A 20,679-nucleotide genomic window follows, 5' to 3' on the forward strand; every position below is an offset into this window, starting at 1 on the left:
GTCCTGTTTGCTCTCTCCCATTAAATTCAGACGCACACAAGAGCTTAGGCCTCTATAAATCTTTCTAAACAATATTATACTCCAATGAGGTAAACTACAAACTGCTAAGACCTCCTAATCCCCTCAGTTGCATCAGACACACAGTTCAAAATATGGTACACTGGATAAGTCTTAAGCCAGAGGCCTGTTCAACCAAACCTGTGTTATAAAAGCAGCAGTGCAGCACGTGACTGCAAAAGGTGCATTTAACGCCAGCTTTGCTGCACAGCTGAAACAGAAAAAGCTGATCTGGGAATATTTATTAGTCAAGAGGCTGCTTCTTAAATAAGCTGCTCGCAGCTCATCTGACTTACTCTGTGCTACATTCAGCAGGATGCTGTGTGGGAATGTGACAGGACCAGAGGTGGCAGAGTAACAGGAGAACTACCTCAACCAAGTTTTACTCAAGTAAGAGTTAAAAAGCTACTTGAGTACTGATCATAACATCTGATTTAAGGTTTAAAATGAGACAATCAGGCAGAAATATAAAGTTTAGTGCAAATGTTGGTATTTGAACGACTGAAAAGAAAAAAAATACTACATATAAATAACATGATTATAAATAATAATGTAGGTAATAGGCGAATATACACATATTAGAACAGAGTAAAGTACTTCCAGTGACATATATGGTGTTACTTTACTTCTCTGACAGGCTCAGCAGATAGAAAAAGTCTCACTGTGACATAAACTGCAGGTTTGGTTAAAACGTGTTTATTGTTCATTCACTGGATTTACTCACACTGAGTAAAGTAGCCAGAAGAGTAGTAGTAGAGTTACTTCCTAATAATTTTACTCAAGTAAAAGTATAGTCTATTGTCATTGCACAGTCATATATAGTACAATAGTACAATGAAATTGGAACCAGTAAAATTACTCCCAAAAGTAAATGTAATTAGTTACTTCCCCCCTCTGGACAGGACAGGGTAGTGCAATGGGCCCATGCTATACCTAAGGTGGTCGAGGTCATCGAGCAGCCAGAGAGAAGCAAACATGTCAGTGACACATGCAGATATGCTGGCGTGCACGAACATGAGCGTGTGGAAGATTCTGGTCAAACTCATCTGGAATAAGTACAAAGACCTGAGTGACTGTGACACCAAATCATGACGGCTCTCAGTCAGCAGCACACAGCCTGTGTGATATAAGAGCCACGTCTGCTTCCCAATGAGCCTTCATATCCGCAACTTCAAAAAAGCGATCAGCGTAACTGCTCTCGACAAACAGCAAAATCAGCACCGAGGAAAAAGAAACAGACAAAACATGTACACTCAAATTAGATCCATTTGGATGAAGACTGAGATATTTCTGTGCTTTATGTTTTGTTTGGCTTATTTTTAAAAAATAGCAAATCTTTGGAGGGATAACAAAGTCAGGCTGGTTACCAGATAGCTACAGAAATATCATGAAATTTTAAAAAGGGGAAGAGTCAGTGAGCGCAAGAATATTGCATCTCATATCACCAAAAACTGAATGCCTGTCTGAGGAAGAAAAACACGACTCTTTTAGACTCATCTATACGAACAGTGGGGGACTATAAAGAGAAGCCTGAGCCTACGCAGTCGAGGCTCTGACCTGGAAACTGTATTCTCAGAAGGTCGATACGTCAGCACTTAACAAGCAGGTAGTGCTCTGTGGAGGGACGAGCCGTGAAATGGTGACAGGGTGAAGGTGAACGCACTGACACGGGTTTGATCCGCAGTGTGCTGAAGTCACAACCGGAAAAGGTCTCCTGAAGTTTGTGCCTGATGTGCTCAGAGTGCGCAGAGTTATAGAGTCCACAGACGCGCACATACATCAGCGATCTCAAACGTCTCACAGCGTCAGAGTCCACTTGGCATCCCGGCCGGCTGCAGGTCACATGCATTATGGATGAGTGCGGGGCTGTGAGCCAAACCAAGCAGGTTATTAAGCATAACAACAGTATAATGCGGTCTCTGCCTTAATCTTCATATCTTTAATCTGCCAAAAGATGCAAAGTAGTGCGATGCATCTCAATGACGCCTCGCACCTGCATAATGAATCTTTATTACAAGCGTATCTCTAGAAGTGACATACGCCATGTGCTATTTAGACTTAAATGCCATCCGCGTCAAATCTGATCAGCATATGAAGACGAGAGAGTGCCGTGACTCTGCTCGCCAATGAGCGATTGCAGAATGTCGCAGCACTCCTGGACGCACGCCCGCCCGTTTACGGGCACTTCCGATCCGCTGCCCTAAATCTCTTTTTCTCGACTCCAGAAGTTGTTTTTCTCAAGCCAGCTTTGTTTGAGACGGGAGAAAATGATAATGTACTAAGACAGATAAGCAATTATGTTTACAGAATCTGAGATACCACATAACTGTCTCCAGGAAACACCAGATTGTACCCGCGGCCATCCCCCGTGGCGATGCTGAGCAGCTCTGCATTCTCGACATGAAGCGGGTGAGAAATCAATGCTGTAGGCTTTGGGGCCTTCATTAGATACCGCCTGACCTTCACTACAGAGAGAGGTCACTTTTATTTTCGCAACAACAGCAGGGGCATGTCAACAAATTATTAAAAGGCAGCACCGTATGAAAAGTTTCAGGAGACAATGGTGGAATGGCCTCCTGCTCCTTGGCACAAATCCCTGCACCAGTAAACAATGAATGATTCATGAGAGCGATCTTAAGCTGGGTTCCTACCCTTTTATCCCACCGCCGAGGATGCATTTATGAAGAAATAACTATATTACAAGAATTATGTGAACAAGGCATGAATGATGTTGATATCTGACACGTTATCTGATACGTTACAACTTCAATAACATTAAGAGCGCGCAAGGGAAATGAATCCCGATAACAATCATTACTGTTCACATTATCACAGTTATTAAAAGATTCACAACGTATTAAAACAGCTCTCAAAACATTCTGATTTCCTTTGTGGGGTTTTGATGAGTTTACTGTCTTATTGCACAAACATTTGCTAACAGTTGTACATATATTTATTAGTTTCAGATGTAGCCATTCTTGTATTTTGCTTCTTTACATTACTGTATTTTGCACAACTCTGTTGCTTGTGAAGCTCGCACACAAGAATTTCACTCACATGTGCTGTACCAATGTACCTGCACATGTGATGTGACAATAAAAGTGATTTGATTTTGATTTGACAGTTAGGTGAAGTCAAAGTAACCGAATCCTCGCTAATGTTAAGGTGAGCGAGGTGATTTCTAGCTCTGATCTATCAGACTGTGACGGGTCTGTGCTGGTCTCGCCAACAACAATCAGGATGAATTCACCTGATGCTGAGTTACAGGGATTTATTGGTTTGATTTTGGGGGATTTCTTTTATTTCCTGAAATTCTCTCAAACCCATTTTATTGATTTATTTATTTAAGATGAGCATGTTAAAGCTTTTACTCGGGTTAGCCGCCGCTCCGTGCTTTCTCATGACAAGATGCAATGTCTTATAATTGCCTGTGAAGATTTTACAGTAAATGTCTCCAATTTGAACGAGAACCGAGCTCTTCACACCTGATCTGACTGAGGTGTCAGGTGAATGTGTAGCTCTTAATTGGATCAGATGTGCAGCCGTCTGCAGGATGTCTACAGCGCAAAACATGCAAGCTAAGTGGGTCTTGAGGACTGGGCTAATTAACAGTAGTGGAAAGGAAACGCTTAGCAGATGGATCAGCGTGGCACTGCACCCACATGACAGCCAGAAGTAATCTTTTGAAATTTAAGAGCTTAAAGGATTATTAATGTCGTTTTCTGTCACCCTGGCTCTTGTTTCATGAGCGGCGACCGCAGCAGTGGTCACAAAGTTACAAGAATCAGAGTTCCTGCGTAGCTCCGCTGCTTAATGACAAAGACGGGCAACTTAAAGCGTGATCAAAGTCCACGCTGACGACACAGAGACGCACGCCGCTGCTGTTACACACGTTTAAATAGCAACGTTACTGCTGTGACTGTCACTTTGATTCTTCTCTCACATTGCTAAAAGCCACCTTGTTTACCCTGCAGGCTGCCTTGTTGTCCTGACTGACAGCGTCTGACTCGCTGTGCTTGTTGGTACAATATGCATGTGTCAAAAACATATATATGAATTTAAATTCAAACATCAGAAACATATAGTAGATATTTCCAGTATTTTGAGTGCACTTCACTCTACTGCAAGGAACTTATAAATAGGACTCTGTGACTCTACCTCGGAGACGATCCGATGATTTTCATCACCTGAGCTGACAGACTGTTGAAATCTGTGATGCCAGTCGAGAAACCGGAGCATTAAAAAATCCACATTGCTATCTGTAAATACAACTGCCTTATTGACATGAACAACCTTATTTTGCTAGAATAACATGTTTACTAGGGGTGCAACGATACACAAAATTCACGGTTCGGTTCGATACTTTGGTGTCACGGTTTGATATTTTTTCGATACAAAAAAAAAAATGTTCATGATTTTTTAATTTGTCATTTATTAAAATTATAAATATATATTTTAACTCAAAAGTACAGTTTTTAAATTTAATGTTGCTGAAACAACAAAGTAATAAATAAATAAATCTATCTGATGGAGGAATCCCTCATCTTTGGAAAAGAGAGTTTATTACAGAGAAATGGCTCTTTCAAAATAAAAGCTCTACTATAGCTTCTTCTGGGCTATATTCTCAGCAGCATATTAAACATATCAGGTCCCCATAAGGAGAATCCTGTGCTAACAGCTGTCTAAATGACTCGGGTAAAGTTTGTAGCATGCTGCTTGTTGTTTTTGTCTGCTTCCACTTGTCTTTGCACTAGGATGATGTCGGAGTAAATGTGCAGTCATATTCGTTGTGTTCCCACTAGTGCTGTCAGCGTTAATCTGAAATGACGTTAACGCCACAACACGGCAAATCTCCGTTAACGAGCTACCGCGGATCGCCCCGTGCGTGGGGCTGGACGGCCAACACGTTAACGAGCTAACTGCGCTAACGCACTAGCTCCCACCCATGTAATTGAGCATTGCATGGCACATCCAACATACTGTTTTACTTTAGTCCATGACGCGCTTACCTTCAGGGTCATACGTCACATGAAAACCAAGATAGTTCCAAAGACCAGATCTGAATGAGGGTGGGGGAGGTTCAATTTGCCATGTTGCAAGGAGCTTAGCTTCTGTCTTGCTAGCTTGCCCTGCGCTCAGTGGATCTGCGCTCGACAGTGCAGCCTAGGCGGAGCGCAGATCCACTGAGCGCTCAACACAGACAGCATCGTCAGAAGGAAAGTTGATAAAATAAATTACAAATGTTGTATCGTTCCATACATATGTGTACCGAACCGAAAGCACTGTATCGAACGGTTCAATATCGATACGAGTATCGTTGCACTCCTAATGTTTACATTACGATTAATAAATGCATTATTAGCACAATAAACTTTTTAATGAAAACATAGACACTGTTTCAGAAGCTCAGCTTAGTAAAACCTGCAAACTGCATGTCTAGAATCTGAATTCAGACCTCATATTTGACGTGTCAGCTGTGAATGAGCGCATCCACTTTACCCACAGGGTAACCTGTCAAACTAATGTTCTTGTTCTACACTATACATCGAGATCATCTCCACATGGAAGAGCTTTGTTGGCTTTTTCAGATGCAAATTAATTCCAAAGACCGTTGAAGAGGTGCTGATTTAAGCTGTTAGGTGTATTAACTCAGTGTGAGGCCAGATTTCCTTTAATTGTTTTTTACTGTGTAAACAATGCAGCAAACCTGCTGTTTGAGAATTTATCAGAAGAAGAAAAACTTTTTGCTTCTTAGTTTGTCCAAATTAAATCAGTAAGTGTGTGAGGATGGTGTGTGAGGATGAATAGCAGGGTAAGAAATGAAGATGAGCTTGGAGCTGTACAGTTTCAAGCTCTTAAAAATGGGCTGTAACCTACGTATGTGAATTTCATTTGCATGAGAATGTGTCATTATACCGCCAATAATAGAAAAGTACAACCCCCCAAAGCCGCTCCTCGCTTGGCCCCCTTTCTGTGCTCCATCCAAGGTCACCTAATCACTGTGTTCCTTCAAAGACCTCTATCTTAACCAGCTGCAGTGTGAGAGATTTATGCCCCACTCCATGTCATGATTACCAATCAGGTGGAGTAATAGCTGCTTAAGTAGACGGGGTTTTTGTCATCACTGAGGGGTGAAGTGCCAGTCAAGGTTTCCACCGCGAGGCTGTGGGCATGTCGGTGCCTTGGGTGTAGCCTCCGGATTAAACAGCATTATCAGAGTGGAGTGAAGCCGTTATGGTGAGGGATCACATCCTCCCGGCCTCCTCACGGTGCAAAGAGACGGCCGTTATTTAACAACTCCACACTCGACTTCAATTCAAAATCACCTCGTAAAAAAACAACACAAAAACAGTATGTTCGCATTCTTTATTTCAGCTATAGAGTTAGAAAAGATAAAACAATGAGTGACTGAATTAAGATTAAATATATATTTACAGTTTGATTCTCCTCTAACACTGGAGCGAGTCTAAATATGGCATTAATCCTGCTGTGGGCACACTGCTTACAGTCAAAGCATGTGAGATAAATGACTGACGGAGGGATTTTCTTAAAGACTGACGTCCCATCTGCTGTTTTCAGTTTATCCAACAGACTTTTTCCAACAGACACCTGATAGACAGAGAACAAGTCATCTTCTTCTTACACTACTACTAAAAAAATATTTATTACTTTAAAAAATCCTCTGAAAAAGGTCATGTTTTAAAAGACTGCAACTGGACTTTGAACTTTCTTCCTGTGCCACAAAGGGCCAAAGACATGTGTGTTAAATTACTTGGGTGTGAATGAGAAAGTGCGTCTCTCTCTGTGAACCCCACACAGCTGTATGTGGCACAAGTGACTATGGCTAAGTTAACACTGCAAGCGAAAGTGCATCAAATCCGACTTTTTTGACCCTATGCGACCCATATCCATCATGGTGTGACAGTGTGAACGGCACAAATCCGATATTTTCAAATCCGATCTGGGTCACTTTCGTATGTGGTCCTGAATCCGATACATATCCGATGTTTTAGAAAGCGACTGCTGTTTGATGGTCATGTCGCATTAAATCCGTCTTTTACGTCACTGACACAAGACAGATGCCAATTATCAGCGCCGGAGAAGACGACGTGAACGCTTCCTGTCCATCCAGTGTAGATGTCAGTGAAACTGTTGGAAAGACAATGTTGGAGAAACGTGAACATTTTATTTATACTGTATAATCTGCAACTATCCTTTGAAACACCGCCACTCTAAAACAGCAATAAGGATCATTATTAGGTTATTTACATTACTATTTAAATGACAAAATAACTTTAAAAAATTGGGAAACGTGAAGTCTGAAGTCTTTATATTAAGGGCCATCAGTCAACCAATACTGTTGCTCTGTGTCTAAACAGAGCGCGTTGTGTGTGACGTCTTCTTTTGTGCATGCGGCCGCTTTGAGCGTTCACACTAGAGCGCCTTTGCTGTCGCATTTTATTTGTAGTGTGAACACTACTTATTCGGATTTGAATAAAAAATCGGAATTGAGCATCAAGACCTGCGGAGTGAACGTAGCCTAAGAATAATAATAAGACTCATGTGTAGCGATTATGTTGTTCCATAGTATCACATATTAGTTACATTTTAACCTCTTAAGTGGTCATAGCCAAAATTGATTATTTAATGTGAAGCCAAAATCAGCAACAATAGTTTGACTGTTTATATAGTAAAAAAAAAAACCCCACCCCTTCACATGGCTAATGTGACATTTCTGTCTCATTGGTTGCCACTGGACCATAGAAACATGCGATTAAGATGGACTTGCCCTTTATTTAAGGTTTTCCACTTTAGTTATCAGTGAAATGTGCAAAGCTGCACAGCTGGGAGTCGGCTTACACAGATCTGATTAGCCTCGTTCCAACATGTCCCTTCCAATGTTACTCACAACACAAACCGGCCTTATAAGCCATGATAGTGGTGTGATCGTTTCACTGGGATATAAACCAAGGGCTAAAGAAAATGCTTCCCGGGAGTATTGCTCTGTTCATGCATAAAGCTCTTTTTATAAAGAAATGTACAGTGTCATCGATCTATCTAAAAAAATGTCCTGATGTTCAGTATAGCTTCATCTATCACTACGGCCGTCCTCCTCTGCTTGTACAACACCACTATAAATACAGTTAATGTGCTTTGTTGATGTATTCGACACAGGAGAAATGGGCAAGCTGAAGGATATTGGCAGGTTCAAGACTGCAGCTCTTGTGGGGAGTTCCCAGTCTGCAGCTGTAAGACTCTACAAAAACTGGTCCATGGAAGGAACGTGGTAAACCAGCGACAGGGTCACGTGTGGTCCGATCCAACAGACGAGCTGCTGTAGCTCAGATTCCAGAAAAAGTTCATGCTGGTTCTGGTAGAAAGGTGAAGAATGGCAGTTTGTTGTGTATGGAGCTCCATCAGTCAAGGTGCCCATGTCCAGGCAATGTTACGCTGCTGGGAACTGTGCTAATGCTCTGCTGGGAACCTTGGGTCCTGCCATCCATGTGGAAGTTTATTGATAAGGACCACTGCCACCTAAGCATGTTGCAGAGCACATACACCGTGCTCCCTCTTTCAGCAGGATAACGCATCCTCCCACAAATCAGGAAAGGTTCTGAAACAGTTTGAGGATCACAGCAACCAGTTTGAGTTTGAGGTGCCGACTTGGCCTCCAGATTCCCCAGAGTTCAACCCAATCAAGCATCTGTGGGATGTGTTGGACAAGCAAATCTAATACTTGGAGGCTCCACCTCACAGCTTACAGGACTTAAGGATCTGTTGCTAACATGTTGATGCAGAAACCACAGCACACCTTTAGGCGTGTAGTGGAGTCCATACCCTGATAGGTCAGGAGGAAAAACACTATATTACACAAAAGAAAGGAAATGGAAGAACGCAAATGAGGAAGTAAATGGTCTTCATACTGGTTGTGCAGTATGGTTTAAATAAAGGTTAGGTTAAATACTTATGGTTTACTGAGTCACTGTAGGGCTCATGATGCACTGTGTTTATCATCGTCTGCTATGACTCAACAAATTCAGGGAGTCAGAGTTTTCTTCATACAATAGAGCCAAGAAATAAAGTATTTAACTGTAACTTCTAACAGCCATAAAAGTCGACTGCACAGTACATATTAGCAAGGCTGTTATTATTGCAGTACATCCTGTAACCTTTACAACAGAAGCATTTCAATAACTCGTGAATTTATCTTGACTCTCTGTTATCATATTGCTAATGCTAATGCTAATGCACATGTAAGTGGTTTAGTATCTGTAATGAGTGTGAGGAAATGATAAGAAATATTTATTACATGTTAAACAAAGCGGGGAACGACGCTGAGTGCTTCTCACATCCCAGCCTCAAGCAAAAAACAAGCTGCCTCCATTAATATTTCCTAAACGAGACAAAAATCTCAATTCATTTGCAAAGCTGTGGGACAGGAAAAGCAGCCTTCTGCCCTGCAGATATGTAGTGTGATCTGTATTATAGGCTTGTATGAAAGGCCCTGCAGAGTCTTGAATGAACCAAAAAAGCAAAGATAAAACAGCATTTGTGCTTTTGTAAACTGTGACCACTCGTTGGCCTTTTCCAGTATTTTTCTTTTTTTATGCAAACCATTTCCATCATCATACATATTTATGTGAAACTAATGTCAGGATTTACACACTCGTGCAACAATTTTATCACGTATACCCATTATTTTTGAAGGGCCCTGGTTATGCGCACGTTTCCAGGGTAAAATAAATCTGATATGATCTGAAGCGCAAAACAAGACAGACACAGGACAATGGACCGGTGGACCAGAAGGGTGCGTTTGCCCTTTAACTTTGCATAAAGGTCACATTTTAAAATGGAAATTATTTTTCAAGGAGGGTCTCTGAATATCACAGCTTTGGGGATTTTATGTTGGTCTACTGCAGGCAAAACTTGGCAACTGGGTGGCAAGAAGAGAATATTTTCAGTTTTCATTCAGCTTTAAGCAAAATCTAAAAATGCTGCTTTTAGATATTTACAGTTAGATATCAGCATGCTGCTGTCAGATAATAGTTTCAGTTCAAATCAATTTTATTTATATAGCACCAAATAACAACAGTCACCCACTGAGCTTTGCATTGTAAGGTAACCAGTCTACAATAATACAGCCCAACTACAATTACTTCTCAATTTCTGTTTTAATATAAAACCTATAAAGTCCTTCTTGAAAGGACGCTCCTGCTGGCTCTTTAATTATTTGCCCCTTAAGCCTTAATTACATTTACACCAACTGTAAGAAGTACTAACAATGTGTGCAGTGCACAGATACTCAAACCAACGTTACACATGCAAAGTGTTCCAGCATCGCCGTAGTCATATTTTTCTATGCTTGTTTCAGAAACAGCAATTACACAAACAAAACTCAAACAAAAACGCTTACTGTGACGTTATTAGACGTGCATTTTTTATCTTATCCATCTCTGGAGGACTGGATTAAAGGATCAAAGTATTTGAGACATAAACTATTGAAACCTCTCCACAAACACCAACCGAGCCCCAGTCTTCTCTGAATGCAACTGAAATGAAAGAGATTGTCTGTATTGATGCCGCTGTTGGCAGTTATGACTAAAATCCATCAGAGAAGTCGATCAGGTCGGCCTCTTTGGGGCATGAAAGTGAGTCAACAGAGGGAGGATCAGATCTACTTTATTGCCTGATTAAAATCAATTTGGTGTGTCCGATGCTGAAGGTGGAGGGATGGAAAATTGTTAAGAGTCTCCTCCTCCCCCACTATCGAGTGATTATAACGCGAGCGTGAAAGCTACACCTCCGTGACTTCAGGTGGCTCAGGCAAAATGGGAAAAAGGCCATCCGATGTGCCCTGTCATGCAAAACAGACAGACGCCACTAAAAGGTTACGAGACGCCTTTTTTTGATGTGTCGTGGTAAAAATCGTTTTTGTATTAGAACAAATAGCCCTGAGTTTCCTTCTGCACGCAGGCACAACTTCACTCGATCCACTTTCACTCACTCATCGTGAATGATAATACGGCATGCAAGCAGTTTCACAGACTTATCACTACTGGTTTGAAAATAAACGCTGTAAACATACCTAACAGCACACCAATAAGCATAAATGCTCAGTCAATCGTTAAGCCTTTGACTTTTTCACAAATCCTTTCAGGTCAAATTAAGTGAGAAAATAAGAGTTCAGCAGTGCCACCCAAAACTGATGAGAACAAAGTCTAATTGTGGAATTGTGCAGCTCGCCTCATTACTCGATGCGTGACCTTTATGCAGCTAATGAACAAGGCTGGCAGCAACTTGTAGATTTGGGTTAATATGTGCAGGACCATACATGCTCTTTTTAAATGAAGCATGAGGATAGCTTATTAGGGGGGAAATAATAGTAAAACAACTTACATGACCTTTAAAGAGCCTTGTTACACATCAGCACAAACATAAATACAAACTTTACTGTCGCAAAGCTCCGAGCAGCAAATTAGAAATTCATTTGACAAAAATGGCTTTAAAAACAACTAAAAACAACAATGAAGTCAACAGTGAGGCGTGTCTGTGTGCTACGCACCGCTGTGGTCCTCACAGTCATCAATGAACAAAGTCTTTCATGTCTCCGTTTCCGAGGTCGGACTGTGTCATTTACAGTAGCAGTGATACGTTGTCACGGTAACATAGAGTAAGTATTTGTGTGAGCAGCCGCCGTTAACAATAATGATCAAAATGAGAGAGATAATCAATGTCAGCGCTTGAGATGCAGCTACAAACTACCTGCTGCGGACGTGAGCAGAAACTCCACAGCAGATCAGTTCATCTCATGCATGGACTCACTCGTATGTACTCGTGTCCTTTAATATCCGAATGTGAAGTGATGTGTGTCAGCTAATGGAACTTCATCATACTAATTATCATTGCTCCCTTACCCATTTTACAAGTTCACTGGTTTTATAAATTAGGTTATACTGAAGGCGTTACTGCATAAATATTTATTTTATATACACTTCCTGCCAAATAAAGTGACAAGCACACACTCGGATTCTTCATCTGAAGTTCCAACATTAAGCTCGGTCGGTTATCGAATATTTTTGTTAAGGTGGCCGATGATCCAGCTGCATCTTTCTGTTACACACAAAGTGACCTTTGCAGTTAATGCTCTGACACCACTGGTGCGGCAATGCAGCCCACCAGCTGGGACCTTTGTATTTGCACTTCTTTTTAGGGTCACTTTAACTCAGTGGTTATGTTCAGGCACTACAAACAGCTTAGTTAGGTAAAGGAAAATATGGCTGAGCGGGGAGGGGCAGACCTCGCTGGCTCTGACACTAAAAACTACTCTGAAAGCTGCTAAACAATTTTCTGTGATGTAAACACTTTCAGTAGTGCATATGCATGTCAGCTAGCAACTCACAGACACATGACAGCAGATGTAGAAATGTCAGCATTGTTGAAGGTGGCTCAAAGATTTACAAAAAGACAAATGTCAAAGGAACATCAGCATAATTTAAATCAGGTATTTTTCTCTTACAGTGGAGGTTAGAGTAAGTTGGTTTTTTTTACCAAACTCGATTAACTTAAAAAAGATGGAAAAAAAAGCATCTGAACGCTGTGGCTGATGTGATATGGAGAAAAATACTTTAAAAGAATTATATTAGGTTTGGAAATATCTCCTAGAGTCTCGAGCGATTTTGTTTGTAAAGATGAGCACAGTTTTAGTTATATTCAATTTTAGTTATATTTATTTATACAGCGCCAAACAACAGTCGCCTCAAGGTGCTTTATATTGTGAGGTAGACCCTACAATAATAACAATCATATGACCCCCTGTGAGCAAGCATTGTGGCGACAGTGGGAAGGAAAAACTCCCTTTTAACAGGAAGAAACCTCCAGCAGAACCAGGCTTCGGGAGGGGCGGGGCCATCTGCTGTGATTGGTTGGAGTGAGAGAAGGAAGACAGGATAAAGACATGCTGTTATTTTAGTAATTTTATTTGATTTCTGTTTGCCCGTCACAATCTCTATGGAAGCCCGTTTCCGCCACTAAATAAAAACAAAAAAGCTAGTATCCATAACTCGAAATTTCGAGTTACTTTTCTCAAAATTTCGAGTTAGCTCTGCCAATCAAAAATATATGTGAATGAGGTCGCTTTCTTGTTACCCGGAAGCATATGGCGCAGAGGAACGCACACTCAAAAACGGATCCCAACAAATTGGCGCTTTGGCGAGTACGTTTGCTGATAGTAACACCATGTGATTCAGCTAATAACACAGGGATTTCATCATTTGTGAAGCCAGGCTGAAAACACTCAGCAATCTGTGCATTCACGACTGGATGTAATACCGGTAGCTTAGCTGTAGCATTTGTAGCTGAGGGCTTCAGCTTCCGGGTAACAAGGAAATGACGTCATTCACGTAGTTACTGATTGGCAGCGCCAACTCGAAATTTCAAGTTGCTTTTCTCAAAATTTTGAGTTAATAAATCGAAATTTCAAGTTAATATGTCGAAATTTCGAGAAAATAACTCAAAATTTTGAGTTATGGATCTTTTTTTTTTTTAGTCGCGGAAACGGGCTTCCATACAATCTGCTCTCTGTCATCAACAGAATTTTTCCAAATAGAGATTTTTTTTATTTTCCAAACGGTATTTTCTGTGCACATTCATCACAATCAGCAGGAATGTTCAAAACACACCAAAACTGCAGGACTGAAACATTTATGGAGCTGTCCAACTCCACTGAGAGGCATGATTATTAAACCCCAGCCACGTCATTCTTCGGCTCTTCTTTACTGCTTAATGAAAAACAGCTTTAAGCCAAACAGGTTTAAAAGGTTTATTGCAACATTTTAAAAGTGTACAGCAAATCAATACATGCAAATAAAAACGAGGAGGGAGCAGACGCCAAACAACCATCAACAACACTGTCTAAGCAGCTCAGACACATGTCTTGCAGCTGCTCATTTCTGCAGACCAGGTATTTCCATAGGTGTGGATTTGAAAGCCGTGTTTACTTTCTGCATTTTTAATGAAATACAGTCAGAGATGGAGAGTCAAACACAGTACGAGCTCAGAGCAGCAGAAGATGAAAACTAGACTACTTGACATCCACATTCAAGACAGACTTTTTGTCTCTTTCCCTTCTGATTTTTTTATTATCATCCTGTTTTCAAAAGTCAAGTACACTAGAGGGAGGATGAAGAGAAAACTCATGTAATATGAATAGTGAAGCTATTTGACCAAAAAGGGACGCTTCATGGAAGAAAACGTGCTGCTGTTTGAACAACCTGGCATTCTTAAGTCCACACATACAGGCACTGGCATACTTTAGCTTTTCTCTACATACAGTAACAGCAAATATTCAGCTTGTTTAGAGAGTTAAGGCAGTAGTATTAAAACTAAAAGCTACACATTACTGCTGCATTCCTCGCATTATCTGACGTAGATTCGTCAGGATAATCCGTCGACTTCGGCCTGTCTGCGATAACGCCAGCGTCTTATTTTCGTTCCTACACGTTTTTCTGGCATTTCTAACAATTCTGTCAATCAAAAACAGCAGCTTTGTCTTGTTTATTGTCCAATGAATTACAGCAATTTCAGCTGAGAAAAGAAGCTGAAAGCTTTCAAGCTTTGCAAGACAAATGATAGCAATCCCTGCTCTTGAAAAGATGAGGAAGGCTTTCAAGCTTTCAAACATGACAGTTAAAGAGAGGGTTTTGTACTTTGCATGGTACTCAACACATTCACTGACTGGCAACCAAAAAAACCCCAAATTCTACAATGACATGTTTCTGCATACCGAAGGACGGCGTGTTGATGGGGCTCCTTTTCAGTGTTCTCTAATTAGTTTCCTAATTTAGGCCAAAATCCATGACAACAAACTTTGAACATGTCTAAATGTCTCATGTGGAACAAAAGAATAATCAAGCTTTTACTGAGTTTGTTTCTAAGGTGAGTCTTATTGGATAAAGTGCAGAAATATTTCAAAATCAACAATAAGGAATCAAATATTGAACTAAAAGGTGAATTCAGATGTCTTCCTCTCTCATTGCCTCCATTCTTACTTATGCTTAAAGATTGGCTGTCAAACGTTCCCCGCTGGTTTTTTCACGGGTGCTTTTCAGAGGAGCGCGATAGCTGGTAGCTGTTTGCGAGGAGCGAATAAGGGCTGGCATTTTGCTATCCCTCCAAGACACGGCTGCAGTGCCAGTGAGGCGTGAGCACGGTGGGGTGCTGGAAAGAGACATGAAACATCATTCAAAATTGAAGTTGTTCAAAGTGAATCGGTGTGAGAAAAACCAGCCAGTGCCTGCGAGTGTACGTGTGGATGCGTCCTCCTAGTGGGTGATGCTGCCTCAACAAGACAGCGATGATGCAATCTGAGGGGGATTCAAAAGAACACAGTTCAGTATTAAACGGTTGGAGCACATTTTTCACTGAACTCCCAAAGCAACGCTATGTCAACACCTGAATCTAAGCTTATGCATATTTAATGAAAGACTGTAGTAGTGTTGCTCTGATAAAGACCTCATTAGGTACAAGATGTAAAACCTATGTTTCAGGTCTGGTGCTGACAGCTGAAATTATTATAAACGTCTTACTTACATGGACAGGGAGAAAAAAACGAGGTAAGCTTGGCTATTCGTCTCCACAGGAAACACGTGCGGCACCGCCAGACTCAACACATGACTTCATTTCATGAGTAACTGGTTTTCACCTCCGGAGTTTCCAACATGGAGACTCAAGAAAGAGCAGCAGGATTCATGGGAATAAAAAAATACAAGGTTTATTATTGAAACCATGCAAATGAAAATTGATCAGTTTCACCAGCCTTCATGGGTTAGAAACACACGGAAACTGAAACTTCCTTTAAGGTCCGAGTGCAGTGAAACTAGAGCACGAACATAATAACACTGTCCAAACAAGTGGCTTTAAATATGCATCCATTTTATTGCACATATTAACCGCACTCCGCTGCGTTTGCATTTGAGCGGAAAGAATTTGAATTCAAGTTTCCTTTTTCATTTTCATTTCTCGAGCATTTCAAACAAAAACAGCAGTTATGGAGCAGCAAGGTGGATCAAAACCAGTAATCTGATTACACTTTAAGTTCTGTGCCAAAGCAGCCAACAGGTTATAAAATACTGTTAATCAGAAAATGCTGTTGGTAAGACTATTAACTCGAATGTCTGGTGTCCTCGTGTAATAAATCCTTGAGTCACTGCAAAGGTGTGCAGAAGGTTCATGTGCAATTTCAAGTCACGACTTTAAGTCAACTTCAGGCAGGTGAAAAAATGAAAGAAAAAATATTTCCAGTTCTTATCTCAGAAGAGAAATATAATTATTTGCAGCTTCCTGGGTTCGAGGCATCCAATCACAGATGAAATGGGAAACCTGCAGTATTGACACAGACCGGCGCCCTGGGACGAGGGCTGTTCATGAGAACAAAGCTGGATTACACGTCTAATTGTTTACAGAGCTGCTAATAATCTGAAGGTGTTTGACACATTTCACGTGAATGTTCTGAACGTAGTGTACGATGGCTGCGTGAGCGCACGCCACAAAAACTCTTTGCAGACTGGAAGAAAACAGACCTTCATGGCTTTTGCTGCGACGCTGTAGTGTTCAGCTCTTCACGGTGCATTTGCATAAAACTGTGCCGAGCAGCTTCACACAAACCACACATCAAACACTCGCCTCCGACATGAAACTGGCACATGTTAATGGTTTTATAGGGAAATTATTACAAATCTGTTGATGGGCGAGAGCGGGGATGCAGCGGCCTGTATGAGTGAGCAGTTCCCAGGTTTCAAGCACATGGCCGCGCGATAAAGAAGCTGTTGTGGACACGCCGCCCTGGCTGAAATAGCAGGAAATCTGTGTCTGGGCTACACGCCTTACATACTGCAGAGAAATATGCAGGCGTAGTCAAACTGACCTGTGTTAGCTCACTGGTTAATAGCTGTTTTGGGAGCAGTACTGATTTAATGTTTCCATTATGTGAGAGCAAATAAAGCAGTGTCAGTAATTAGATCTTAGTTGACAAGCCCAGACAACACAGCCTCGTTAGCAGAAAGCAAACAAACGATTCATTCTTACGTATATGCTCCGGCACAGCTTTGTGATGTTTCTCCGTCACTATGAAATGACCCAGTTTTAACAGACTCGTTCTTCAAAACAAATGTTTTATGTTCCAGCTCTAAAGAAAACTTCACTGACTATCCTGACGCACCCATTCGTGTGTCACTGTAGGTTTGGGTGGCTGCAATTATTCCTGGTACCCACACCGGATCTGAAGCTTTTCCCACTGGAGTCCAGTTGGAGGAAATGGGGAACAAAATGCACAGCTCTAGTTCAGAACACGCATGAACTCCAAAGTAATATTGAGCAGGAAATCAGGCCAGAGCCTTTAAGGTTACAAAATGTCTCCGTCTTTGTACAGGAACTGGATCCTGGCTGGGTTGTTGTTAGTGATCGGAGCAGTCGGGGGTCGTTTGAGTAAAGTGGCATCAAACTACCTACAGAACAGAACACGTGTGTCAGCTGCAGACTAGTGATGGGTCGTTCGCGAACGAAATGGCTCTTAGAGCCGGGTCTTTGACGTGAACGACGCGAGCCGGCTCCTTATCGCGAGCCGTCACGTGGGTTTTTTTTGTTTTTCTTTCTCTCAGCCTCTCTCTCGCACTTTTTTCCGCTTCACTCTGCACGCCAGCCTTGTGCTTTACGCTGGGCAGAGGGGGGAGGGGCGGTAGTTACACTCAGTAGCACAGGAACAGAGCGGGAGGGAGAGAGAGAGAGGCAGGGACAACAACGTCACATTAGAAAGGTATAGTAATCATCCACAACTATATTCAGTTGCAGATGATAAAGGATTCAGAAAGTTTATTCATGCAGGTCCATATGACAGAGAATGTGCATGTTCTTTTTGTTTTCATATTATAAGTTATATTTAATTGTGTTGTGGTTTGCAGTGTTTTGTGTTGTTTCACTTTAAATTTGTAAAAGGAAAAAGCTGAAAATTTAAATAGTTAAAAGTTGAAATGTGACTAGTTGATTTTTGTATTATATGATTTATTTATTACATTTTATGTGGAGTGAATAAATAAAAGTATATTTACGGTGGCCCCTAGAGACAAAGCACATACAAACTTCAAATCACGTAAAAACACGTAAAAACTCCGAAGCACATAATAACTCAAAACACGTACAAAAGACAACAGAAGTGCTCCAGGATGCTAGGGGGCAGTGTTGAGCTTTTGTTAGAGGCTACACAAGCCAGCAAGTACCAACGACCGGATTTGGTGTGTGGTAGTAACAGGAAAATGAGCATTCATTTTTTTAATTATTTGACTATATATGAATGCTTGTGTATAAATACACAAACAATACACATATGCTTTCATGCTTTCAATTGTGTAATTTAAGTGATCTAGGTAGCTGTTTTGGAAGGTCAATTAACGCTAGAAATGTGTTTTGGAGTTTGTACGTGTTTTGTCTGTAGGGGCCACCGCATATATTTATATATAAACATATATAAATAAAACCACTTTTTTTTACATTAGTAATTCCTTCTGTGCATAATTTTATATTATTGTTAATAATAAATAAATTAAACAACAAAACAACCTGAAGAGCCGGTTCAGAGCGGAAAGAGCCGGCTCTTTTTAGTGAGCCGAGCCGAAAGAGCCGGTTCTCTAAAAAGAGCTGGAAATCCCATCACTACTGCATACAGACGCCTATGAGAGGGCAGACTGTCAGAGTGTTGTAATAAATGACTGACTGTTCCAAGGACACTCACTGTGGAAATGCCACTGTGTAAAAAGCAGGCAAGGCAAAGGAAACAAGTTCATAAATAAAGCATAGCTGTAAAAAACACACAAGTTATTTTGTTATGATTTACTTCAAATTTAATTCAATCTATTTTATGTCCTTTACTGAGTGCCTGACAGTTTATCGTTTTGGGACCCGATTAACGAACACTCCCTCTGTGTCACATTGAAAACTTTATGTATTTTACATGAAAATTACCTCTGAATGTTTTGAGTTTGAGCAGCTTAACGGTCAGCATGCGAGAGCCTCACCAGCTCACACAGATACAGGTGGTATTGTGCTATTACTCATTTTTCAACCTTGTTTGAATTCACTTCATAATGGTGCAATCTTTTTAAAAAATAACCCTGCATTTAAATTTCTCCTACTTCCAAGCCAAGGATATTATAATTCCACTTATACTTTTTATTTTTTAACCACAAATGCAAAGACAAGGGGGAAAAAGACACGTCTAATACCTGATTGGATTTGTCAGCCATGCACATGACCACAGGCGGAAACACGCTGTTGTAATTTCACACCAAAGCGGGGCTGATGTTATGGCACTCTGTCACTGTGGAGAGGGTATAGTAAATTTCCACTTCTACAAGACGCTGCTCACAATGACCAGATCTGCCCTATTTTTCTCGCCTGATTGCACCGACCTCACATGATGAATGATCTCCTCAAGAGACAGAAAACAGGGCCTGTTGTTATTGATGATCTCAATTAATAACCTGCCACACCACCGAGGATTCGCCCATTCAGCTCTTTGCATAATGTCACAAAAAAAGACACTGTGCGGGCGACTTATGTAAACAAAGAACTAAAGAAAAAAGCATCATCCTGAACATTAAGTAAAGGCACATTTGTATCTATTTCACGTTGTTTCACATCGTTTCCCTCCACATCTTTCGATCTAACGGGTCAAAGGTTAATAATGAAACTGTCACTTTCTACTAAAAGGCATCAAACGTCTCAAACATCTGTAATCAAAACTGCGTCCAGCCTGTGCTCTCACTGCAGCCTGAAAATACTGTGATAAGATTTCCATGTTTATTAAAGACGATGCCAAAAAAAGACATCCCTGCTGGCGTGTTTGTGCGCCACCTGCTCATGCGAGGCTCAGCCTGTGAGCACCAGCAGACAAAGTCTCTCCACCGACGGGCAAATGGCCATCTGAAGGTGACAGACTCCAGCGGCCCTGGGCCAGCGTGAGTCACTGACTTCATGTCCTCAGCAACAGCACTGACTTACTCCAGCAAGTGCATAAGTTTGCCCCCCAGGCAAGGTGACTCTAGTTCCCACTCTCCCTGCATGAAATGCTTTCCCACCTGGCAAGTTGAACCTTCATCACCCATTTGCCGCTCACGGAAGAGCACAGGGCCGATTGCCACTTGTCACAGTTTCTTAGTGACCACAGGTCAAAGCCCCCAAAATATCAGCGCTTATATAATTGCTGCCACACTTTGACTGCAAGCATCAAGCTGTTCCTGAACATTATGTGTTTATGCATCAACAGTCATGAGATTAGCAAGCAAACAATATTTATTTATATTTATTTCCACAGATGTGAGTCACAAAGAGCTTTACAGAAAATAACCTGAGACAATGCAACAATTAAAAAGAGGATAAAAGGATATAAATTTAATGAAACGCAGACTTAAAACTTCAAAAGCCAATAAGATGTTCTTTGATACATTTTGTATTAACTTTATTAAATGTAACTGGTTCTGATATGCATCCATTTCCATCAAACCCAGTAAGCAGAGAGCTTAGAAAGATTAATCCAGCGACGTTTCCCTGATGAATGTGCGCGCTGTGGATTTG

The 20,679-nt window shown here is 41.1% G+C and overlaps 1 protein-coding gene and 1 long non-coding RNA gene across 17 annotated transcripts in view; both read right to left on the reverse strand.

Annotated features, from left to right (window-relative positions):
- lrp1bb (low density lipoprotein receptor-related protein 1Bb) overlaps positions 1-20,679 on the reverse strand; it is a 324,949-nt gene that overhangs the window by 201,422 nt on the left and 102,848 nt on the right. The window contains exon 1 of one of the 16 annotated variants that reach the window (XM_082509132.1): positions 5,067-5,205. The exons of the other annotated variants lie outside the window; for them this stretch is intronic. The gene's annotated coding sequence lies outside the window, so the exon portion shown is untranslated. Of the gene's footprint in view, positions 1-5,066; positions 5,206-20,679 lie in introns of those variants that run through there. 16 annotated transcript variants of the gene reach the window in all.
- On the reverse strand, positions 13,907-19,656 carry LOC309691524. Its single transcript, XR_014272040.1, has 3 exons — positions 19,329-19,656; positions 15,646-15,780; positions 13,907-15,419 (listed from the first exon to the last, which is right to left on the reverse strand). It is a non-coding gene; the product is annotated as an uncharacterized lncRNA (long non-coding RNA).

This window comes from Aulonocara stuartgranti (assembly GCF_965226115.1).
Source record: "Aulonocara stuartgranti genome assembly, chromosome: 16".
NCBI classification, from domain to species: Eukaryota; Metazoa; Chordata; class Actinopteri; order Cichliformes; family Cichlidae; genus Aulonocara; species Aulonocara stuartgranti.